A 27,326-nucleotide genomic window follows, 5' to 3' on the forward strand; every position below is an offset into this window, starting at 1 on the left:
ACTCTTTCAAGCTCATGTTTTCTTGGGTGTATAAACTAAACTCCCTCCCTTTTGTTATTGGATGCTCTTGCACAGTGTTAACTAAAATGTGTAGTAGCTCCTATTGAGCTCCTGAAGGTAGAATTGACCCTAAATGAAACAAGAGACCTTCCATTTTGGAAAGTTTGTTAGTTGATCAAGATTCCCTGACATTCTGAAAAATGCATGGTGTGACCCTCTGATGAAACAAAAATGCGTTAGTCTGTTAGGGAATCTTGGATACTGATTGCTTCTTTTGAAGATATTATGGTTTATAATGAAAGAAAAGGGGGAATGTTTATATGCATATAGAGAGACTAAGATAAAAGATATGAAGAGACAAGAAGTAAACCTACAGTTCCTACTCTCCACTAAGCATGAAAGATAAATCACTCTATTAAATCTTTTGTATTTTCCAGTATTATGCTGCTGAATATATTATGATTTTGTGCTTCTTTAGATTTCAGATGTAGACACTTTTCTTTTGAACTAGCAGTCCTTCTTCGAAGTCTGTCCTCAGCCTGAAACTGGTAATATCCTCAGTCATAGTGCCATTGGTGTTTTTATATTCATTTTAAATGGCTTAAAATGAACAAAAACTACTTAAGCAAACTCCAGTAAGATGAAAATAACGTAGTATGCATATATCTAATAACAATTAACAAGATACACATGAGGTGGTGTGTGCCATCATACTCTGCTGTAGCAGATTTTGCTTATAGTACCTGGTTCTCTTCATCCACCTATAGATAGTAGCATTGTTAGCTAGTAGCGGGGCAGATCCACTAGAGACTGAGGGATTGAAAATCATGGAAGGAATTAATGAGGGAACTAGAGCAATGAGGAGAATGGGCACTATTGAATTTATATAACGGTATATCCATGCAAAGTACATATAATAGTATTAATCACCATAATATCAAAGGTCATATGGATGACATAAGCCTCAGGCACGTTCAAATTGTTTCGTCATAGGGACCACAATTTAGTACAGATGTTTCTGTACTGACCACCTTCCCTCCAATTTGTGATTCCCCCCAGAACACCTTCCCTCCAATCTTCAAACTACAGAAATTGCTTTACAAGAAAAAGTAACACTGAAAAAGGAATGAATTTTAATTCTGCCTTGATGCAACTTAGCAAATAGAAACATGATGGAGTGTCAGCATGGTATAACCAGCTGGCTCTCTGAGGACAACTGTCTGAGAAGAACTTATGTCATGAGATGATGATGACTGACCTCTCCATCTCAGTTTTCCCTCTCCAGTGAAGGAACAGTAGTTTGTTGAAGCCAAGCCAGTTAGCAGTCACTGCAGAATAGGAGGCCGTCACAGAAAGTGAAGGAGAGGAAATGAGAGGCAGCAGAGTCAAATTAATCATCATGAAGTAGGCTGAAGTAACCTGTGATGAGGAGAAAGTCGAACAGTGAGACATCCAAATCAAAGAAGAAGAGGGAAGCAGGAATGGCAGCCACCTAGTTGAAGAGGGGTGGAAAAGGCCACATTTCAGTCACTTACAGTTATAAGTGTAGTAGTTTTAGCATAGTCTGTAGTTGTAGGTTAAGTCATTTAATCTCTCTTAGCCTCAGGCCCCTGTAAAACAGGGATAATAATACTATCTTTCTCCCACCCAACCTTATTCTGTCTTGTCTATTTAGATCAGGGTGGGCAAACCTTTTGGCCCAAGGGCCACATCTGGGAATAGAAAGTGTATGGTGGGCCATGAATGCTCACAAAATCGGGGTCAGAAATGAGGGTTCAGGAGTGGGCTCCGGGCTGGGGTGTGGGAGTGGGGTGCAGGTAGGGGTGAGGGCTCTGGCTGGGGGTGTGGGTTCTGGGGTGGGGCTGGGGATGAGGAGTTTGGGGGGTAAGAGGGTGGTCTGGGCTGGGACAGAGAGGTTAGGAGGGCAGAAGGGTGATCGGGGCTGGGGCAAGGGGTTGGGGTGTGGGGAGAGGCTCGTGGTGCAGGCTCCGGGCAATACTTACCTCAAGTGGCTCCCAGTAGCAGCGGCATGTCCCTTCTCTGGCTCCTATGTGGAAGCACAGCCAGGTAGCTCTGCACGCTTTCCCGTCCTCAGGCACTGCTTCTGCAGCTCCCATTGGAGTGTTGGAGAGAGCCATTGGAGCAGGGCTTTGGAGTGCGTAGGAGCTGGAGAGGGGCCATGTTGCTGCTTCCAGGAGCTATGTGGCGTTGCCCCCGACCCTGTTCCCTGGCTGGAGCACCGGAGTGGGGCCATGCCGCTGCTTCCGGGAGCCGGTGGAGTGGCCCATAACCCTGTGACCTAGATGGAGCGCTGGAGTGGGGCAAGCCCCAGACCTGGCTCCCCAGTGAGAGCTTGAGGGCCGTCTTAAAATGGCTGGCGGACCAAATGCAGCCCACGGGCCTTTGTTTGCCCACCGCAGACTGTAAGTATTGCGAGATAGAGACTCTCTCTTTCTAAATGTTTGTACAGAGCTAGGCACCATAGCACAATGATCTTTGCTGGGGCTGTTGTAATACAAATGAATAATAACTGATAATATAAAGTGTACCTACCTAATTTTCCTCATTTTGATGGACGTGACACATTTTAATTCCAAAGTTGCCTATCTTCCACACAGCTCTGGAGTCCGAATCCCATTGCTTTAAATTGCTGAAAATTCTCGAACACAGAAGTAAAGGTTAGCCAAGAAGTGATGAAACTGATGTGATACTTATTTAACCTTGAGGAAAGAATCCCACCACACTTTAACTTTCCTGTATGAATAATTATTCTTGTAAAAAGAACAGGAGGACTTGTGGCACCTTAGAGACTAACAAATTTATTTGAGCACAAGCTTTCATGAGCTACAGCTCACTTCATCGGATACATGCAGTGGAAAATACAGTAGGAGATTTATATACACAGAGAACATGAAACAATGGGTGTTACCATACACACTGTAATAAGAGTGATCAGGTAAGGTGAGCTATTACCAGAAGGACAGCTGGGTGAGGGGGGGACCTTTTATAGTGATAATCAAGGTGGACCATTTCCAGCAGTTGACAAGAACATCTGAGGAACCGTGGGGAAGGAGGGGCGAAAAATAAACATGGGGAAATAGTTTTACTTTGTGTAATGACACATCCACTCCCAGTCTTTATTCAAGCCTAAGTTAATTGTATCCAGTTTGCAAATTAATTCCAATTCAGCAGCCTCTCGTTGGAGTTTGTTTTTGAAGTTTTTTTGTTGAAGAATTGCCACTTTTAGGTCTGTAATCAAGTGACCAAAGAGACTGAAGTGTTCTCCGACTGGTTTTTGAATGTTATAATTCTTGACGTCTGATTTGTGTCCATTTATTTTTTTATGTAGAGACTGTCCAGTCTGGCCAATGTACATGGCAGAGGGGCATTGCTGGCAAATGATGGCCTCAGGAAGTCAGTGGTGTCACGAAGATAGCTAGGAGTGCTGGTAGCGTAGGGCCTGAGGGAGTCTACATAGCCAGACAATCCTGCTGTTGGTGATCTTCCTGAAAACACCATCCTAGCCACTATGGATGTACCCGCATGGTCCCACAGTATGCCAACATTTTTATGGCTGACTTAGAACAACGCTTCCTCAGCCCTCATCCCCTAATGCCCCTACTCTACTTGCACTACACTGATGACATCTTCATCATCTGGACCCATGGAAAAGAAGTCCTTGAGGAATTCCACCATGATTTCAACAATTTCTATCCCACCATCAACCTCAGCCTGGACCAGTCCACACAAGAGATCCACTTCCTGGACACTACAGTGCTAATAAAATACCAGAAACCTACTGACTGCTATGCCTACCTACATGCCTCCAGCTTTCATCCAGACCACACCACACGATCCATTGTCTACAGCCAAGCTCTACGATACAAACGCATTTACTCCAACCCCTTAGACAGAGACAAACACCTACAAGATCTCTATCAAGTGTTCTTACAACTACAATACCCACCTGCTGAAGTGAAGAAACAGATTGACAGAGCCAGAAGAGTACCCAGAAGTCACCTACTACAGGACAGGCCCAACAAAGAAAATAACAGAATGCCACTAGCCATCACCTTCAGCCCCCAACTAAAACCTCTCCAACGCATCATCAAGGTTCTACAACCTATCCTGAAGGACAACCCATCACTCTCACAGATCTTGGGAGACAGGCCAGTCCTTGCTTACAGACAACCCCCCAACCTGAAGCAAATACTCACCAGCTACCACACACCACACAACAGAACCACTAAACCAGGAAGCTATCCTTGCAACAAAGCCTGTTGCCAACTGTGTCCACATATCTCTTAAGGGGACATCATCATAGGGCCTAATCACATCAGCCACTCTATCAGAGGCTCGTTCACCTGCACATCTACCAATGTGATATATGCCATCATCTGCCAGCAATGCCCCTCTGCCATGTACATTGGCCAAACTGGACAGTCTCTACGCAAAAGAATAAACGGACACAAATCAGACATCAAGAATTACAGCATTCCAAAACCAGTCAGAGAACACTTCAATCTCTCTGGTCACTCTATTACAGACCTAAAAGTGTCAATTCTTCAACAAAAAAACTTCAAAAACAGACTCCAACGAGAGATGGCTGAATTGGAATTAATTTGTAAACTGGATACAATTAACGTAGGCTTGAATAAAGACTGGGAGTGGATGTGTCATTACACAAAGTAAAACTATTTCCCCATGTTTATTCCTCCCTCCCCCCCCCCAACCGGCCACTGGTCCTCAGACATTCTTGTCAACTGCTGGAAACGGTCCACCTTGATTATCACTACAAAAGGTTCCCCCCTCCCCCGCTCTCCTGCTGATAATAGCTCACCTTACCTGATCACTCTTATTACAGTGTGTATGGTAACACCCATTGTTTCATGTTCTCTGTGTATATAAATCTCCCCACTGTATTTTCCACTGCATGCATCCAATGAAGTGAGCTGTAGCTCATGAAAGCTTATGCTCAAATAAATTTGCTAGTCTCTAAGGTGCCACAAGTACTCCTTTTCTTTTTGCAGATACAGACTAACACGACTGCTACTCTGAAACCAATTATTTTTGTGTTACACATTGAGTGATACATTTATGCAGATTGTATAGGATGATACAAAAACCATGTTATTAATGAGAGCAACTCTCGCATTTTCTTAAAGTTCTTTTTTGTTTTGTTTTTTTTATTATTATTAGAATTTTTAATGGCTAGATCTTTGGATCAAAGCAAACTTTTCAAATCAATTCTATCTGTAGTTTGTTCATAGCAAGATTTTTTTCCCATGGTAACTGAAAGTAAGTTTTTGCTCCAGGCATATGTAACACATAAGTCTAAACAATTACCAGCAACACAATGTTGATGTAGTTTGCATAACAGTAGATGCAGAATTTTAAAAAATAGTAAATTCACAAAAAAATTAACAATTTAAATCAAATTGATTAGCATTTGGATATAATCAGTCCTGAGCATGATCTGTTATTTAATCAGGTAATAACTTCATTAAAAGTGGTTAATCACACACTACGTTCAACTCATTTTCCAAACTTAGAATTAATTATTCAAATTATAGCAATTAAAATATACCAGTTGAGGGCTCAATTCATTTGAAAAAAAATACTTATGCAAGCTTGCCACAGATCTACAGATCATTTACAGGAGCCAGAATGTGTACTGAATATCTAATTAAAAAGGAAAAAAAAATCAGATGTGAAGTTAGGTAGGTAGGGACAGCATTCTGTGTGCAGACCAAATATAGATGTAAGGGAAACACCTCGTTTGTTGATAGAAGGAATTATTCTAGAATCTGAACATGCCCTTCTTCATCAAGGTGTGGAACAACAGTCTATACTTACTTACAAAATCCAAATAGCATATTAGAAAGTCTCTAACAGCCCTTTCATCCATCCTTAGAAAATACTGTGGTCCAAAGTGAAACCATGAGAGAAAAATAAAATCCCAAGGAATTCTTCTGTCAGCATCAACTTGCTTTGAGGCAGTCATGAATGAAATAGAGAGTGCAACGCAACTGAAGGGAACATCTAGTTGCCTTTAGGACATTCCACTAATTGGCAATATAGGTGACGGCATTGGTAGTACAGTGGAGTAAGCAAGGAGGACTATACTGTCCTCAAATGTAATAAATTTTATCTAGATGTCCCCTTGTATTGGTTTGGTTTTTGGACAACCCCCGAAGGACTAGATTATGTCTTTGCCATCTACCTTGTATAATGGGGTAGTGCAGAGCTATGCACCCCGCTGAAGCACAGGGTAGAAACTGTGCCTCACAGAGGCATGGTCTTGCTTTGTTCCACTGGCGTAGTCTTGGAACACTGTAGCAGTTTCAGAAGACAAAGAAAGCTAATGTTGTGCCAATATTTAAAAGGGGTATGTGAGATAGCCCTGGTAGTTATAGGCCTCTCAGTCTGACATTGATCCCCAGAAAGATAATGGAGCATCTGGTATGGGACTCGATTAAGAAAGAATTAAAGGAGAGTAATGTAATTATTGCCAGTCAACATGGTTTTATGGAAAATAGATCTTGTCAAACTATCTTGAGATTAAAAGTTTGGTTGACAGAGGTAATCGTGTAGCTGTAATATACTTCGACTTCTGCACACAATTTTGATTTAAAAATGAGAATGAACATGGACCACATTAAATGGATTAACACCTGTGTTTAAGATGATAGGTCTCAAAATGTAATTGTAAGTGGGGATTCATCACTGAATATGTGTGTTTCTAGTAGGGTCCTGGAGGGATCAGTTTTTGGCCTTAAGCTATTTAATGTTTTTATCAGTGCACAGGAAGAAAACATAAAAGCATAATTCATAAAGTTTGCATATAACACAAAAATTGGGGAGAGTGGTAAATAATGAAGAGGACAGGTCACAATACAGAGTGATTTGGATTGTTTGGTAAACTGGGCAGAAGACAACAGTATGAGTTTTAATCTGGTAAATGTAAATGAATACATCTAGGAATTACAAATGTACACCATATTTAGAAGATGTGGGACTCTATCTGAGAAGCAGTGACTCTGAAAAAGATTTGTGGGTTGTGGTGGATAAGCAACTGAACACGTGCTCCCAGTGTAACACTGTGGCCAAAAGGGCTAATGCAATCCTTCAATGTATAAATAGGGAAAACTTGAGTAGAAGTAGGGAGGTTATTTTACATCTGTATTTGACACTAGTGGAGCTACTGTGTCCACTTCTGGTGCCTACAATTCAGGAAGGATGTTGTTAATTTGGAGAGCATTCAGTGAAGAGCCACAAGAATGAGTAAAGGATCAGAAAACCTGCCTTATAGTGGTAGACTCAAGAAACTCAATCTATTTAGCTTAATGCAAAGAAGGGTAAGGGGTGATTTGATTACAGTCTGCAAGTGTATACATGGAGAACAAATATTTAATAATGGACTCTTCAGTCTAGCCGAAAAATGTATAACATGATCTGATGGCTGGAAGCTGAAAATAGACAAATTCAGACTGGAAATAAGGTGTACATTTTTAATGTTGAGAGTAACCATTGAAACAATGTATCAAGGGTCATGGTGGATTTACCATCACTGGCAATTTTTAAAACAAGGTTTAATGTTATTTTGAAAGATACAGGGCTTGTCTTCACCACCGGGGTAAATCGACCTAAATTATGCTACTCCAGCTACATGAATATTATGTGAATAATGTAGCTGGAGTCGACATTGCGTAGGTCGACTTACCACAGTGTCTTCACTACTGAGCATCGACAGGAGATGCTCTCCTGTCGACTTACCTTACTCTTCTTGGAGAGCTGGAGTACTGGGATTGAGTAGAAAATGCTGTGTCATCGATTTAGCGGGTCTTCACTAGACCCGCTAAATCGACACATGCTGCATTGATTGCTGCAGCTTCGATCTCCCTGGTCGTGAAGAATAGCCCGCGCTTTAGGAACTATTTTGGGGAAGTTCTGTGGCCTGTGTTATGCAAGAGGTCAGACTCGATGATCGCAATGGTTCCTTCTGGCCTTGGAATCTATGAATAATAAGCTATGGGCACACACCAGTTGCAGATTACTACCATCACCAAAACTCTTCATGCTGACTCAGTTGTACTGGATCAACCTTGGGACATGATATGGGCCAAAATGAAAGCACGTTTTTCTACCTGTAGTTGACTGTGATGTGAGTTTTTGCACCACCCCTAAAACATAAGTAGATAGCAGTGCAGTTATTTCAATCACCCCTACAAAAAAACAAAGGAAGAGAAATACTGCAAAGGGTTACTTTAAAGAAAATTATAGAAGGAGAAGAAATGGAAAGTTTAGAGAGGTTGTAGAAAAACAAGCATGAGGGAAAACAAGAATAGTTTTTTAAAAGGAAAAGGAAATGCAGAGCAGGGGAGAGTCCCAGCAATGATTTCCGAAGACCTAAAATTACATTGTCAGTGCTAGACTGGCAAATAAATAAATAAAAGAAATCAAGAAGGAAAAGAAACAAACCTGATATTAAAGGAAGAAACCTAAGGAAAACAGAAAGAAGAGAGAGAGAAACATTTTCTTTTTTCTTCTTCTTTTTTCCTTTTTTGAGGGACAGTGTCAGTAAATATAATTGAATGCTGTAGAAGCCAAACTGTGTTTTAGTTGAGTAATTTATTGCTACAGTAATTATGAAATCGATGTGTAATGTGTGTTCTTTTTAATGGTCACATTTTCAAAAATGTTGTGCCACTAAATTGAGCACTTGCATCTGTAATAAGAGTATAAGTGGTAACTCTGTCCACTGAGACTTTTTAAAGGAGGGGATAACTGGGGTGCAAGTGAGTTACAGATGCCAAAAGTAATGACAGCCAGGATGGGTGGCAAAACATTTTAATCAGCTGCACGTAGTGAGTAGTTCACATTCAAGCTGTATTATATTGCCTAATTAACCCTGCCAAATAGCAGCGAATACATGCTCACCCTCTGCTGTGGAGTTTGGTTGTGTTGCCCATACATATTATCAATCTCAAGCACAGTGATGGAGAGTGAGGGGCAGCAGGAGGCCCAAACGTCCCCCAGGCATAGTGTGAAGCCTGACTATCTCCTGAACACAGGACGTTATAAGTCATGGGTAAATGTTATGGATGTTCATGCAGAATAATTCTTCTGAGTTATACAACTGAGTATACAAGCATCCTGCCTGACTGAGAGGAGGTTGAAAGGGAACTGGGGTGAAGCAAGCCAAAGCCAGAGGAGCTCTGTGTTGTCAAAGTTTCCACCAACCTGAGATTCTGGCAACAGGAAACTTCCAAATAGTTGTGCAGGCCATGACAAATATAAGCCAGTCTGCAGCCTCCAGCTACATGCCATTCAGAGAAGGGATAGTAATTATGATTTCCCCAGACATACACAACAGTAAATTATGAGAGAGTTCTGACACACTGCATAGTTACTGCATGTCCTGGGTCCACAGTCTGAACTCATGTTCCACAGACTACACCCACGGCAGTGAAGCAGCCTCCAAGAACAAGGTGAAGTACGATTCTATCAAGTAAATTGTCTATGATGTAACTACATAATCATATACATAATTGCAAGGACTCTAGGAAGGAAAAAGAAAAGGAGTACTTGTGGCACCTTAGAGACTAACCAATTTATTTGAGTATAAGCTTTCGTGAGCTACAGCTCACTTCATGCATCCGATGAAGTGAGCTGTATCTCACGAAAGCTTATGCTCAAATAAATTGGTTAGTCTCTAAGGTGCCACAAGTACTCCTTTTCATTTTGTGAATACAGACTAACATGGCTGTTACTCTGAAAACTAAGAAGGAAAACATCTTGGATCCTACATTTTCAGGAAATCCTGACTTAGCAGAGAACTTGAGAACAAATAGTGGACTGGAAGCTAGTGCTGAGTAAACACAAAGAGTTAAGTTATAATAACAGTGTGATGCAGGCAGATCAGGTGCCAGCTCATACCAAGACCCTAAGCTTTACTTACAAATGCATATCTGGAAACCAGTCCTGCTTACCTATGTGTTAGCATTATCAAAATCAATATTAAATGTTAAGTTTCTAAGAATGTGTTTAGTGTTTTATAAAATTCTTGTAGGATACTGCATATTTTGTTCTCTCTCAACTATACCCCATGTAACAGCAAACATTTACATTCTCTATATCTCTATAATTAAGTAACCCATCAAACAAGAAAGAGGCTTTGTTTAATGCAAATGATGGTCTCTTACAAAAAGATGTTAAATCCTGTTCATTAAACACAAATGAGCCATTGTGTGAGATCAAGGATCAAAGATTTTTAAGTGCATTCCTCCCCCCACCTTCATGAAGAAGGGACATGTCAGCTTGATTTCTGTGAAAAGAAGCTATAAATACGGACACAAGGAAAAATTCATCTCTGGACTGTGGATTCTAACAGGACAGAATAACCGAATGAGAATACAGAGATCTCCAGAGTTATTCTCGGTAGCCCAAAAAGACTTTGGGGAAACTGGCAGATTACTACATCTCTGCTACCTTTTCGAATTATAGAGTATGACTCACCTGTACTTATATTTTTACCTTCAACCTCTCAATAATTCTCATCCTTTTTTTTTAGCTAATAAATCTTTAGCTTACTATAGAATTGGCTACCCAGGTAGTCTTTGGTGTGAGATCTGGGATGCAAATCGACCTGGGTGAATGACTGGTTTTGGGACTAGGTATAACTTGAATGTTTTGTGATTTTTGGTGTTACTGACCATTTATCACATAGTCCAGTTGGCTTGGATGGTATGATAGACTGGAGTGTCTAAGAGGACTGTCGGTGACTCAATTATAAGGCTATTGTAATACTTTGGGGGTTCACATTTATTACTGGGTTGACAAAATCTAATTATAGAACATACTACCAGTTGGGTGTCTGCCCTGTCTTTTGACAGTCTTCCCTAAGGTTGGCGCTCATGGTTGTGAGCCACCCAGACAGTGTGACAAACATTAGGTCCCATGGTATTTATTTTGGTATTGCAGATATTCTTAATGCGAATATGCATTTTATGTCTTTCAGTGGATGGTGCTTGCTTTCAGTGGATGGTGCTCAAATCATGACTTCTTACTCCTGTTTTAAATTTCCTAAATCCCTCAGAAGAAAATCAGAATGCTGCCAGTGCACTGACCTTACATTTAGATATCTGGATAGAGCAGATGCTTCAGCGCTTTATATGTGTACAGCATTTTTGTCCTGATGCAACCAGCACAGTATTTCCATGAGGTGCATGATTAATCCTCACAAGGAGCTAAGGAATAGATGTGAATTTGTCCGATCTGAAGGACCTCCCTAATCCTAATTTGAAAAGTCTCCCTTCCCCAGTTCACCCCCATACTTCAGGCAAGGAGGCCAGACAAAGCTGAATGGTGAGAACTTTACTGGTGAGTGCCATAAAGTACAAATAAATTCCCCATATTTCATCAGGCTAAAGGAAATAGTGGGAAAAGATAAAACAGTTAAAGAGTTGCAGCAGGTTAAAATTTATTTTTATGCATGAAACCATGCACAGTCCACCCATGTAGTCACAGCAAATGAGCTCTGTTCACTAATTGTTTCAGAAGTCTTCTGCATCAACAATAAGGAAATTATAGTTGATTAAAAGAAAAGTCATGGCTACTTTACTCATTAGCATAATAAGAAGCTGTTGCCTACTCTGTAAATTGCTAAACTTCTATTAAGGTCATGTTCAGCCAAACATGAAAGCATGAAAAAAGTATAAATAAGGAAAACAATCAATTTACTTCACTTCCCTAACTCTAGGTGCTGGGACTTAGGCCTCTCTATCAAGCCATTGCATCCACATACAGTGTCATGACCTGTGGATTTTGATCCTGGGTCCTTAGGGTCATCATGCGCCAACCCTCTCCCTGATGGGCATCTGTTAGAACTGGCACTCTTTGAAGCCCAGCTCAGAGAGAAGGCTTCCACCCCTGGGTCCTGACTGGTGGAACATCAGAGCTCCTGATTGGCCTGGTCCCTCTACTTAAGCCAGAAGGAGGAACAGGAAGTTGTCTGTACAACTGGGCTCCACCTGCTTCAGTCTGTTCATCCAGCACTACCTTCACCTGATCCTGACCTCCTGGTATATGACTTGTGATTCCTGATCTCAGTTCCTGATCTCCTGGTTCTGAACCCTGGCTGGCATGGGGCCTGGGCCCCTGCCCTATGCTAACCCCTAGGCCTGGCCACCTATGTCCTTGCCTGGACATAAAGTGTTTTTTGATGGCTCTGAAGAAACGCTGTAGCTGCTTTTCCAGATAAGTTTTCCACAAAAGATACCTCCACTGTTTCATCATTAGTCTAGGATGCGGCAAATGTCAATGGCATGAGAGGTGTTGCAGCAGTCACAGATGAGTCAGAATGGACTGCATCCTTAGCTGTCTCAGTGTAGGAGCAAAGGCAGACAAGTTATATACCACAGTGCCTGTGTGAACATCCATACTCCCAGTGATACATCTGGGGCAGGATGGCGTTGTAATCCTCTTTGCCTATTTCTAACAGCTGCTCAATTTCTATTGGCTTTTATGAATAAAAGCAAGGGTAAACTAAGGAAACTCAGAAGCAGCTGGGGCTCATTAGCCTCCCAGAAACTCAACAGGGAACATTTGTAAAGGAAATACAGATTTATGCCAGGCCATTCTTGTTTTACTATTACCTCCTTGTCCTCTCCTCTTCCCCTTCCAGTTGTTTATTTTGTACAGCTGTTGTATTTTTGCAACCTTAATTGTAAACTCCTCAGGGCAGGGACTCCCTCTTTTAAGTAAGTGTTTGTATAGTGCCATGCATAATGGGACCTTGGTCCTTCACTGGGCCATTACCACAGTACAAATAATAAAAAGGGGCTGTCAGAAGTGATTAGAAAGCCAAGCTACAAGGAGTTTCCTGGGGAGTTTTCTTCTATTTAAAGACTTGGAGTGTTCCAAACTTGTTTGGGCTCTACTGTGATACCTTTCTGGGGGGTCTGCTCGATACACCTCTTGTGATGGAAAGACTCCAAATTTAGTTTCCTTTAAGTGTATTTGGTATCTGCTGGGACAGTTATTTTTAATTTATTTTTTGGTGTGAGACAAAGAGTTTCTTAAGACTTTGTAGGTTCTAGCTTGTTTCAATTCACTATAAAGGGAGAAAGAGGGCAGAGACTGAGTTTATGTTGCTAGCCTAAGTAAGGCTTTAATTTCCACCCTAAAAAAGAGGGTTCAGAAACTTGATTTGCTAAGGGCCCAAGATAGGGCCTGCATTTCCCAGGTGCTTGGTGGGATGTTCCTCTCCTCTCAGCTCTGTGGGTCTGAATTTTAACGGTCTTTAGGTATCCCAAGATTCAGATAGATACCTAGTGGGATTTTCAAGCAGTGGGAGATAGGCACCTAGGTGCTTTTGAAAAAAACCATCTCTTCATCTTTAGGCCAAAGCCCTAGCATAATCACATGTTTCAGAGGAGCGGAAGCAGCCCTGCTGTTTGGGATCAGTGAATGAGCTGTTTAAAATAATGACTTAGCCAGAAATGAGCAAGCTGCAGCACTCCTGGATGGTACAGCAATGGGGACCACACATGAGTACATAGATGGATAATTGCTTTGAATGGTTTTAGTCGTCTCTTAAGCAGATGTATATCAGAATCCTATCTGTCTTTTCACATTTGCAGCACCATTATTAAAAACTTCATTCTATTTTCCCCAGTAAACTATGTACTCTTTAAAACATGACTAAACCGTAACACTAGTGTATTATCTGACGTTCAATCATGAGTATAAAGACTGAAAACCATAAACAAAGATCAAGGAAGGAATCTGGGCTACTTGTGTTTCCCCCAGCTACCCATTGCCTATAATACATTACAAACACAAGTAAATTGGAGGAACAATGCAAAACAGAAATTTTATGTTTATTTTCTCTCTCCTATGGATGTAGCAAACTGACACTGTGAGTAGCCACGGTAGATTTCAGACTATCTTAAACTAAGATAGTGGTATGAGAGACTCTGTAGCTCTCATTGACCAAAGGAAAAGAGTACAGGCACTTGGATTTCCTGCTATACATCACTTGTCATTGCACATTATCTCCCAGTAACAGCTGGTGACAGAGACATTGTGCCTCTAGGAAAGTTCTCTTTTCTCTCTTCCATCTGTTTCAGTCCATTTACCTCAGAGATAAAACACTGTTTTGGTTGGTCTGTTCACAACATCTTATCCAGATCATAATTTAAATCCCTTCTGTTGGGGATACAGATCATGTCTTTTGTTGTTTCCTTAAAAACAGCAGAAAATAATGGTTCTTGCAGTACTGTTTTTCCCCTGGAAATCAGAAATTGAGAAGCACATTGTTTTTCCTTTGGTATCATTCTGTGTGCTAAATAAAGCACATTTTTTTTGTTATGCCCTTTGCTGAATTACTCTGCTTACCCACACAGCAAGCATTCTTTCTAATTGAGTTCCAGGTTGAAATTTTTGCACACTTTCAGAAAAGAGAAACATCTGAGATTTTTAATCTTTTAATGGGATCATCTTATATTATTATAAGGAAATATCCCTGAACTATTTGTGGTAAATAAATATTTCATGCTAGCCATCTCCTTTGATATTTTCCTGTTCCTTTTTAATAACAAAAACAACGAGGAGTCCTTGTGGCTCCTTAGAAACTAACAAATTTACTTGGGCATAAGCTTTCGTGGGCTAGAGCCCACTTCATCAGATGCACCTGATACAAACTAACACAGCTACCACTCTGAAACATTTTAATAACAGTGATTTAGCTGTTGGCAACTGCATTTGAGGATCTCCCCATTATATGAATGAAGTGGCTTCTACAACCTCTCTTCTCAGTTCTTTACAATTTGAACACTTTTAAAGGACTAAAATCCCCCTTTCTGTTTTAGGACAGTTTCTGGAACTATCATGCTTGGTTTTTTTCCCCTAAATCTACTACTGGAAGCTCCAGGGTTACTTTGTTAATGTTAGCATAAAAATCCAATACGAATATAGGTGGTATTAGAGTTCAGAGAGTTTTTAATCAAATGCATTTGTGGGTTGCATACTTTATTTCTTGGTGAAACCCTATGAACTGTTGAGGTGAGTTGAACTGCAAACAGTACTGTGTAGTGTTTGTTTCATTTCATCTTCTTTACTGTTTCTTAGCTTAGTTATAAATGTACGGAATGACCTATTTGCTTGTCAAAAAAAGAGTGGAAAAAAACAAGGGAAAGGGGTAAATAAGCCCAACTATTATGGAAAGAGTTTCTTGCAACATCAGAAATGCTAAGTGGAGCAAATCAGCCTAAAGCATCAAATATGGTAAGATGCTGATGGACATATTTAGGACATGCTTTACCAATGCCACCAACATGACTTTCACATCAAGTGATGATAACATGGACACCACCTCGGAAGAGAAAAAGAGGGTGACCTAGAGAAACATTATCCTGAACAACAAAGAAAAGCCAAATCCATCCATCTGACACTCAAAAGTCTGAACAGATCAGCACAGACTGAAATTAATGGCAGAAGCTGGTAGATGCCAAATGCACCTGAGGGTGTGGGGGGATAAAGAAAGACTATTACTAACAGGACACATGCATCCTCAGCCAAAGGCAGGAAGCCTGGACACTGGGAGAGCCACAGGGTGTACAGTCTGTGCAGAAGAGGGCCTGACACATAGAGCTCTGCCATTCAGAGGCGCATAGCCCAGAATGGCAACATCAGCAGCCAGTCAGGTAAAGCAACACCCCTGCATGACTCGAACCCAGACCTTGACTGGCTCCCAGCCCACAGCTAGCTCAAAATAGCACTTCTGCTTATCCAAACACCCAGTTATTTGAAAATTTTGAATAAAGAGGAGTGTACTGTATTCAAATGCATATCATGTAATTTCAGAGTAATGGACAGGTAAAACTGAGGAGTGTTTACAAGTCAAGTTCCTAAATTCAGTTGCATTTGCTGTAGCCTTTTTATTTTTTAAAAAAGTGTGGTTATATATATATTGTTCTGGCATGGAAAATATTCCCCACACCACTTCTCACATTTCAAAACTGGATGAACTGTTTCTCTCCCTCTCCCACCCCAAACTGTCCAAAAATGTCCCCTGAGGGTTTGGACAAAAATAAGGGTCTACGGCTGCTATTGAACATTAGTAAGTCCCCCTCAGACTTCATTGGGATCAAGACTGGACCCCAGCATGGAATAACTTCACGCCAAATGGACAATTTTCCAGAAAATTTAGAGTAAAAATGGGGTGCAAAAACATTTTGTAGCCTTGCCTAGAAACATTTAGCATTATAAATTCATAACTCTAACACTGGAAATTGTTTCATACAAACATTTAAATGAAGGAAGTCGGTATTTGTCTTATCTGCTGAGGCAGGACTGAACAGATTATAGATGGCACAAAAACTATAGAAATTCTGTCTCAGAATGTAATTATTTATTTAAAATGTTGTTCTCTGGGATAGCCTCATGAGATTTAGCTCATTTTTTGTTAGCATTCGAGTGAGAGAGCAGACATCCAATGCTACTCAAGCATGCTTCCGTGCAATACAAAAAAACTGTAATGCAGGATACTCAGTATGAGGTAGAAGACAACAACATTTAGCAGGCACATTTTTCAATTCAGTTTACTCTGACAAAGACTTTTAGGCTAATGGATGAAAAGTTCCTTAAAACTAAACCATGTAGATGTTCAATATTGTGGATCAGGCTGCTTATTCCACCTTATCAGGCCCGGATTAACCGTCTCAGTAGGGGCCCCTGACTACCAGAAAACAAAAGCAAACCTGAGTGATGCTGCAGTCCTGTGTGCTAGGTCACAATGCCAGTCACTCAAATTTGGCCTGACCGCCCCTCTGGCATGATGGAGGGCTGGCTAGGCCAAACCTGAGCAGCACAGGGCTGTGTGAGTGTGGGGAAGGTGATGGGAGCAAGAGGAGCTGGGAGATCAGGACAGGAGTGGACCACTGAGCTGTGGGACGAAGGTCACCACTGAGTGGCTAAGAGGTCCAGGAGAGTGGTGGATGAAGGGCTGAGGACAAGTTGTTTGTGGGCTATGGGGTGAGCAGAGAGTGTTGGTTGGCTGTGAGATGAGGATTTGAGGGTGAGTGGGAGATGTTGGGGGACATTGGGTAAGGGGTTGGTGTGAATGTGGGAGGTGAGTTATGGGGACTGTGTAGGGAATGGGGGATGTATGCAGGATGTTGGGGGCTGTGGTGTTGGGGGCTTCAGTGAGCAAGATGTATGTCAGGGCTGCTGAGATGTGGGGGGGGCTCTCAGGATAAATGGGGATTGGTGGAGAGCTGTAAGGGTATATGTGGGGTGGGAGAGGCATTTGGGGGGGTCTGTGTGTGGATGGGTGGTCTGTGATGTGTGCAGGAGGAGAGGGGCATTGTGGGTCTGTATGGGCTGGGTATGTATGGTGTAGGGCACATTAAAGAAGGTAGCAGGGCAATTTCCATAGTGCACAGAGCCCTAAAATTCTTTAATCTGGGCCTGCACCTGATTCATAGATTCTAAGGCCAGAAGGGACCATTGTGATCATCTAGTCTGACCTGCTGTATAGCCCAAACACAGAACTTCCCCAAAATAATTCCTAGAGCAGATCTATTAGAAAAACATCCAATCTTGATTTAAAAATTGCCAGTGATGGAGAATCCACCACAACCCTTGGTAAATTGTTCCAGTGGCTAATTACTCTCACATTAAAATTTATGCCTTATTCCAGTCTGAATTTGTTTAGTTTTAGCTTCCAGGCATACATTGGACTGTGTTGTTCCTTTCTCTTCTCTTAACCTTCTCTTTGTTAAGCTAAATAGATTGAGCTCCTTGAGTCCATCAATATAAGGCATGTTTTCTGCTCCTTTAATCAGACTACTCTAGATAACCTGTCCCTGCAGAGATTCATCCCCCTTCTACTGAGGTGGAGGCCATCCAAACTAGATGTCTCCTTCCCCCTATAGAAAGCGGATCAATGTTCACAAAACCAAAGCCCTCCATCCTATGCCACTTACCCATCCAGAGATTCACTTCCGCCTTCTGTCTTCCTTTGTTCATGAGACAGGAAGGATCTCAGAAAAGATTGCTTAGATATTCTTCTTCTTTGGCATTCTTCCAAGTTCCCTCAAGTCATCTACTATCTGTGAGATATTCCTCAACACAGTGTCATTAGTGCTGATATGAACCATTACCCATGAATCCTTTCCCATAGACTTCAGAGGCCTATCCAATTTTAGAGTGACATTTCGTGTCCTGGCTCTGGGAAGTAAGCATACCATCCTATTGTCGATCTGTCCCTTGTAGAATGTTCATTCAGTTCTTCTGAGTATTGAATCTTCAACAAGGATAATCTATTTACCTTGGATGGTTGGAGAGCTCTGTGGGTAAGCTTGAATTTTTTTTGTTACTAGTTGGGCAGACCTGCCATCTACACGTGTGTCGTATACATCTCTCTGTTCCCTTTCACCTGCTGGATCTTGAGAGGTACCTTCCATAGTTTCCATGTTGAGGACCTGATATTTATTGAGGATCATAGTTTCTATGTTGAGAACCTCTCTCACAGATTCCTTTGTGACCAGCTCCATTCTTCCTTGAACCTAGGGTACTGGTGTTTCTCTGATTCTTAGTAGTGTCTCAATTTGCCACTCCAATGCAAGAATCTTTTCCTCCAGCACAGCCACCAATTTGTACTTTGTGCACAGGAAATCCCTTTTTGTCTCCAGACAGGAAATAGAATATCACACATCTATTGCAGGTCACCAGCACTGTTCAGTCGCTGGCCATCTTGATATCATACATGGTGCTGAACCTGGAGGAAAGCTCTTCACATTCCCGCTCCAAACTCTCCTGTTGGCTGCCTCTGTTCATGCTCTTAAGTTCGCCAAGTAAGCGGCTTTTTATACACAGTCTTCCCTGCTTAGCTCAGCTCAGTTCCGCCCCTCACCATCAAGGAGTGATTAACCACTCAGACTTCAAACAGCTGAGATGATCAAAGCTCCAAAGGCTTGCTCAGGGGCCCAGGATCCAGCTACACAGCCTGTATGCAGAGAATAAACAAACCCTAGAGTCTGACACAAAGCCCATAGAGGTCAATAGAAAGATTCCTGTTTACTAGTGAGATTTCGATTAGGTCCTTAGTCAGTTTTAGCTTTAGTCACCTAAAATTTAATGAGCAAAAGCTTTATCTTAAGTCTATCAAACTAGAGGATGCCTGACTGAAGAGGGTTGTTGAGTTATAAATGAACAGATTTGTCTAGTTTTTTCCTGATTTCATAATTTTTTTCAGTTGCAGTACTGTATTCTATACTTCAGAAATGTAAGACATTTTCCTACAGCATTTTATTCCATTAGATTCACCATATGTTTTTGAGCTGCGGTTGTTCTTTATGTCTTCTATCACTTATAAGAAGGAAAACCACCAAGTCTCCACTTTTATTAATTGACACCCTGGAATCTCTACAGTGCTGAAGAGGGCTCACGCTCTACTGCCCCTCTTTAGCTGCAGAACTTGATCCTCATGGTGCACTCAAGGAGAGGTTCTGCACCGTCAAGAGGATAATGCTCTGGTACCGTCTCCTTACATGCACACATACGGGTTCAACTGCTTTTGTTTTGTTTTTGTTTTTTTTTTGTTCCCACAACTTACGCAAGCAAAGGGGAGCATTTGGCTTTATGAAGGGAAGGACCTTCAATACTGCGATAAGTTCTAGCAGAAACATCCAAAGTAGTTCTCAGGGGGGGGGTGTGTACATGCACTTGCACTTAGTGCTTTTCTCTATGCTTTCAAAGCTTCTACAGGGTGATTTTTAAATTAGTAAGGAATAAAACCCATGTTTTAACATGATTAGCAAGGTAGTTACTGTGCCCTTTTAAAGTGATCTGGAGCTAAGACACACTATAGCTTTTTTTTATCAGAAAGAGTTTTAGAATAGAGAGGAACCAAAAAAAAAAAAAAAAAAAGGACAAGCTGCTAAGTATTAATCAAAAGAAGGAAATCTGGTCTCTGTTCTTCTAGGTTTGTACTGCAGTATTTATGTGTAATTCAGTTTGTGATCTGTGCTGGGTTTTGTTTTCGAATAGCAAGTATAGTAGCTGGGTCATGTTAGTCCATTCCAGGTTTTAGGCTTTTACTGATGAGTTCAGTTAGTTATGGTTAGAGGAGCTGCATACTGTGTCCTGTGAAATGCTGGATTAAACGAGTAGTCTGTGGAATCTTAATTTGAAACTATATACAGCATCTGTGTGATTCTTTCCAGAAGATACTACTCAGGACACAACATCTGTCGCAGAGATCACAGCTGGGACTCTTGTGGTCAGTGCCAGCAGGGAGACTAAAGACTGAATGGATGTTATTATTAATAATGTATAAAAATCCATATGAATGTCCCTTCACTCCCAACCCAAACATCACATCCAGAGTGTGTCCAGTTATATCAGTGGAATCTACAACTAGCTGGATTTAGTGGTATATTTTCAGAAGAGCATTTTCCCTTTTGCAGGAGCAAATTGTGCCCATAAAATTGGCACTGAAATTCAATTGCAAGTGGAAATCTAAATACTTGAGTTACTAATTACGTGATTGCAGGCATGGATAAGGTTCTCAGAGGCACAAGTTCATTTTGTGACCTAACGTTGCAGGCACAAATTTTGTAGGTGCAGTTCACCCATAAAAATGAAGGCTGGATCCCAGGTGGCTGAAAACTTACCTATGAAAGTGCATTTACCTTGCACCTCATACATACTGTCTCCAAGTTTGTCTTGAAACACTTTGCATTGCAGAGAATATGTCTTCTGTGTTGTACAGAGAAGTATAGGGTGTCACTCTCCTGAACCCTCCGTTAAGTATATTTCTGAAAGGGTAGTTCTTTAAACAAAAATGGTGGAAAAATAAATTACAGAATATAGCACCCAGAATCTGAGTGATAGCCTTATTGTAAATATCCACAAAAATAGTATTAGCACAATCAACTTTGTACATAATAGTGAATGCAGAAGAAAGAATATTCAAATTAAGAAATAATATTCAAAGTAAGTGTTGTCTGTTTATGTTCACAAGAAGAAATATCTCTATATATTTTGTGTTAAAAATCAAAGAATATACCTGCAAAAGTCAGCCCACCAGCTAAGCACCACATTTTCATATTTAAGAACAATCCTTCCTGTTTCAGACAATTATTTGTTTGTTTCTTACACATTGTGATGGGGAGTACCAGGCATTTGCTCCCCCTGACGGAGGCTCTGATGTCCTCCTAGAAGGCAAGAATAGTGAGTTCAAACCTCTAGGGTGTGCCTAGAGAGGCCTCCATCATCACTTCAGGCAGAGTCAGTGAGAGTTGGTCCTCCAGTGCCTGGAAGGGCTGGGAGCAGATGGAAACCAATCAGGCCCCAGCAGGCCTGATAAAAAGGGCTGGTTGCTTCTACTAGGGGCCAGTTCTGGGCAAAACCAGGACAGGGAATGCAGGTTTTCCCTGCCCTAATCCAATTAATCTGGCTCAGTCAGAGGCCTAACCTTGTCACCACAGGCCTTGGATTATCTCTAGGAAGAACTATTGTTTATATTATGGATTTTAACACCCAGGTGGCTATTTTGAGTCTATTTTCGAGAAGGGGACTGGACTAAGAGCTGACTGCTAGAGGGCTCGGTCACAGAGAGAGCAGACCATTGTGGAATGAGGACACAAAGGAAGTGCTAGAACAAGAGAACCCCTGCAATGCTGTGTCCTGACATGAGCAGTGCTGGGGTGATGAGCTCACACCATAGCACTTATACAGTACGATAGATGAGTATAGTGCTGGAGGAAAATTAGCTCTGGCAGGCTGAATCAGACAAGTAAAATACAGTGTTCTTACTCTAAACAGTTTACAGCCTGAGAGCTAGATCTGCGCTAAGCACTGTCAGTTGCATTAGATGGGGTGTGGTCAGGCCTCTCAGAAGCTACACTTCCCAGGAGGAATTCTGGCTGACCCCATGAGATTTTGTTGTAGGGATATCCAGGTGTTCACGTTAGTGAACTAGCTATGCTTTGCTTTAATATTCTTCCCTACCTCTCTGCTCAACTGGCTGATGCAATGTGAGCAAGGGAGCAGAGCCATAAATCCAACCTGATCCCACCCATTCCTACTGCTTTCAGTTGGTGAGATTTAAGCTCCTAAGAGCCTAAATCCTTTTTGAAAATTAGATTTAGGTTCCTAAATCAGACATTGCAATGCTGAGCACAGCAACACACAAATACTTTTAAAAATCTTCACCCTAGTGCTTAAGAGGCTGCTTAAGGAAAAAGGAACTTTGTTTCCCATCAGGATTCTGGACTGGGAATTTATAAGAAAAGCTCCTTGCACTCCACCCCATCTTGCACGTATATCCAGGGGCCAATCAAAATCTGTTTCTAAATTAAGAGACAGTATGATGAGAAGACGGTAACAGTCATAGTGGAAGGGGAAAATCATTAACTGACTTCACTTAATTATTAAAGCTCACATCCTAAGAATAACCAGGTTGTTTATTTAATGTTCTTTCAAATGTTACAAAGAGAAGATGACTAATATTTGGAGATCTTACTGATGGAGTGTGTTGTGAGGAGACATAGCAGACAGGGTTAGGAAAGGGTCTCCAGATACCATCCATGCCTTCTTTGATATGACACACTAAGATGGGAGTGCAAAAAAAAAAAGGCAGTTAAACTGATGGTTAGCAGTGCAGCTTCAGTGGGATGGAATAGAGGGAGGAGCAATAAAAGGAGAGAGCAGGGTAGGAGGTAGGGGTAGAACTGTAGAGAGCTCTGAAAGTGAGGAAAGTAGGATTTGCTGTAGAAGTGTGTGTAGGGGGAAGTAGCCAGTTAAGGGATTTGAAGAGGGGCTAGGCATAAAGTGGCAGGCAAGGTAAATGGTTTTCAGTACTGTATTTTGGACAGATTAGAGAGGGCAAAGTGAGAGGCAGTGAGGCCAGAGAAAGATGGTTGCACCAGTAAATGCAAGGGAAGCTCTGAGCCTGGACAATTGCTTGGTGGTGGGAATGACTAGAACTTGTCAGACATTTACAGAATAAAAAAAAATCCAGAAAGAATTTGGGAGCAGAGAGTAAAAAACAAAAATGACACTAAATGTGCACATCTTTTGCAATATTGAAAAAGTAACCTGTTATCTCATGCAAGAGCTCTTTTGGATGTTTTTTGTACTGCCAGTGGGTTCTGGCAGATGCTCAATATTCCAGAACACTTCTTTTTTATGACCTGCTTCTAACCTCAAAGGTGCAATATATCAGCAAGATGATTTTCTCTGTAGAAATATCTGTAGCAGAAAGAAAAACATGCCTCTTAAAATAATCACAACATCCTTTCACTAATATTTTGCCTTTTAATAAAAAATAAAAACATAATTGTTTCAAAAATCATATTGTAGCAAATCTGCATTTCATGAAATATAGATACCCCAAGGTATGAAACAAATATCACTAATAATGGTATACTCTCCTTGCATTAATGATATAATTATAAAATATCCTTTTAAAATGCTTGTAAAGGAAAAAAGCATTAACTCATTCAGGAAAAAAAATGCAAAGAAGTTTCTTATCATTATGTGAGGTCTTTTTCTTAGCTCTATTATACAGCTTCAGTTTTTGGTCTTTTACAAAGCAAAACAAACACACTTGGTTTATTCAGGCAAAGAAAACTAGTAATTGAATTGGCCTTCAGGCGAAGTAATGCACATAGAATTACAATTTAAATGGTATTGAAAGGTTAGCTTTATACAAAAACAAGGAATAGCTCTTTTTTGACACTTAAATTACAATACTTTTTTTTAGAAAGGGGCCTTTGTGTATAATAAAAACAAAACCATTTTTATACCCATATTCCCACTTTTTCAATACAATGGTCATCATGTCTTTTGGAAATGTACAGTTCATTAAAACAACACCCGTTTCTATTCAAAGTTGGGGCACTCTTGGATACCACAAACTTCCTTTCAGAGCCAGCTTCATCCAGTCTCAAAAGACTATTTCCTGACTCGATACTTGTGTGAAATTAATTAAAACCACCTCAAACGGCAGAGCATGAGAGATTGTAATTTGCTCATCTCTCACTTTATGGACTCTGGGGCACAACTACAGTGAAATCCTCAGAGCATGAGGATATTTGAAGTGAGCAGAGATACTTCTAGCCTTACTGGACCCCACAGAACATACAAGGTGGGGGAAGGAAGCATTAAAGACTGTCCCTGGAACCTGAACTGAGTTAATGAAAAGGGAAAGAATGTCATTTGGAATGGATTGAATTGGAACCTGAACTAGCATTTTTGAGGAGAGTCAAAGATAAGTGTCTATGGAGTGTTTACAGTGGGAGTATTGATGGGGGGAGAAGTGGATTGGAATTAGATCAGGTAGCAAACTACATTGACAAGAGAGAGTGGCTTCGGGTGTCAGTCATTGTGAGAATAGAGGGGCTCAGGAACTGGACTGATGGGTGCTGGGATTGGTGCTAGTTGGGATCCTGGGCTTTGATGGAGTCAGCACTGCACAGAGCATTGGGTGGCAACAACCAAATGAGAAGAAAGGAGAAACTGGGTAGAAAAGAAGGTGAGGAGGACTTCTCCTAATGGATTAGACCAGAAAAAAATAGGGATGCAGGCCAAGAGATGGATCAAAGTTCAAGCCAGTCCCCATTGTATTGTGCATGAAACAATTGATATTACCCATCCTTAGAAATTATTCCAGTATTGTGTAAAGAATTAGGGTGATTGTATCTTGAATATAGCGTATATGGGTTTGAACACCTCATTATAGAAACACTATTATGCTCTGAAGTGTCCCTAGCTTCTGTTTGCTGGCAGCTGGGAATAGGTGATGGGATGTATCACTTGATGATTACCTGTTCTGTCCATTCTCTCTGGGGCACCTGGCATTGGCCACTGTTGGAAGACAGGATACTGGGCTAGATGGACCATTGGTGTGACCCAGTTTGACCATTCATATTATAGAAATTGAAAACTGTACCACATGACTAAGGACAACTGAAATGATACACATGGTTGTGGACCTTCGTGATTCATTAAACTCAGTCTAGTTTATTCTTCATATATACTCATTGAGAAACACAGTACACTTTGATTACAAAGAGGCAAAGGGAAGGACAAAGGACATACCCACATCCTTGCCATGTCCATTGCACAGTCACAGATGTTAGGATTACCACACACCCAATATTTTTTTCTGTGAAACAATAACATGAAGAACAAAGTCAGACCATTTATAAGAAGTGCAAAAGTGCATGGAGTAGAGAAAGACAGTGTTTTGCATCAATGAACAATACCTCATTTCAGCAAACAATTGGAGTTCAATATCATAACCACACAACTGTGATGCTAGTTATGAAACAATATAACCTACCTTAAATATGTTTCAGTCCAACACCATATTGTAAACATTAAACTCAGAGAAACAACAATGGTCACACAGATGTATTATTCTTAAAGAGAATGCACATCTCTAATTACTTGGACCGCCAGTATTATGGGAATTTCCCTGATTTAAATAGTATTAAAAGGAATCCAAGTGTTGATAAAGTCCAGATACTTCTAATTAATTTATCCATAGTTCAGATGAACTAAGTTCTACCCATCCTCTCTGCTTCCTCTCTACCCAGCCTCTCTCTAGGTTGCATAGAATCTTTTCTCTGAGTGACAGATGAAGAGATTGCTACAAGAAAAGAGGAGCTAAAGATAATATGAATTTCCTGAGGTAAACACAATTTTGAAGGGAGTACCAACAATACAGTAAAATCTACATTGTTTACATTAATGTCAGCTATAAGAAGAAAGGGGCATGAACTGAAGCTAAAGAAGCTCCAGGCATTATAGAAATTTACACAGAGTATTTAATACAGAGGAATGAAGATGGACAGCAGTAGGAGAAAATAATATATATAGACAAATAAAAAAGAGTTAAGCAAGTTCTGTATTTTAAGGAGGGAAAATTGAATTCTAGAACTGCACTCTCACAGGAGAAAATGGACCTAAGTGGGTTTTCTTTCCATCCTGCAATAGTCTATATTTCTGTGAATAAGCTCCACTGATCCTGCAGAGCTACCTTTACCTTAAAAAAAACAGGAATAAAATAGATGTGTAGAAAAAGAATATCAGCACCATGGCATAAAGAATTTCTAAAAGGAACTTGTAAGGTTATTATGATGCCTTACTAATGTTGAAATACTGAACCTCTGTCTCATACTACCGTGCATGGAGTGTTACTTATCCTCCAACCTTAAAAAACAAAACCTCCTGCTGAACTAAGTCATTACGGAAGAAAAAAAATAACAAAGTTGTTTTTCGTGGACTGAAGAGAGAGAAATGGGTGGATAGCAAATTAACCACAGTCCCAATCCTGCAGCGCTAACTCAGCCAAAACTCACATTTGGATTGTGAGGTTTGGGCCGTAAGAGTGTTTTAGGTGGAAATTTTCAAAGGCACAAGGAGAAGTTACATGCCTAATTCCCAGTGACTTTCAATAAGAGTTGGTAACTTATTTACCTTTGAGCCTTTGGAAATCTCCCCTTTAACTACTGCTACAAAATCAGTGCATATCCTGGGTTATTGTATTGGTGTAAAGGGTGACTTGTATGCTGCACCAGTGCAAGTCATTTTTTATACCAGTGAAGCAGATCTTTGTACTGGGGAGCTACATCAGCAGCTACCCCAGTAGCTAATACCACTGTGTTGGCAAACCCTTATTTGAATGTTTTCATGTATGTAATCATTTTTGTTTTTATTTCAGTGCTAAGCAATCCAGGTATGTGACCATTATTAAAAATAAAATAATATTTCACATTTATATACCACCCTCCCATCTAAGGAGCTTAAAATCCTTAACAAACATCTGAGAATTAGACTCCATTCTTGCAACTGGATCTATGTGAATGGACCTCACTGGCTTCAGTGGGACTCCACGTGGGCATTGAAGTGCTTAAAGGGCTGCAGTAAAGCAGCTGGAGCAGGAGCAAAGGAGGAGCAGGAAAGAAATAGTAATTGCGACACACATCCTTCCCAAGGCTCATTTTAGGATAGTGCAACTTTGAACCCTCACACAAGGTATTTTACAAAAGTTCAGTCTAGTCCACAGTGATTTGGCCAAGTTTGCACAGGAAATCCATGACAAAAGCAAGAATAGGAACCAGGTTTTCTGAATTCCATCCTGAACCTTAATCACAAGCACATTCTTCCTGCTCTCGCTGCATCATGTTATTAGAAAATAAACTCATGATAAGCATGCAGTGTATGATTTTCAAATACTATAATGTGCAGTAGCTAATTCAAAACCAAATTTCTTCAGATCTTTTAAAAGTACCTTTCGTCACTGAATA

Source organism: Eretmochelys imbricata, chromosome 4 (genome assembly GCF_965152235.1).
Source record: "Eretmochelys imbricata isolate rEreImb1 chromosome 4, rEreImb1.hap1, whole genome shotgun sequence".
Lineage (NCBI taxonomy): Eukaryota > Metazoa > Chordata > Testudines > Cheloniidae > Eretmochelys > Eretmochelys imbricata.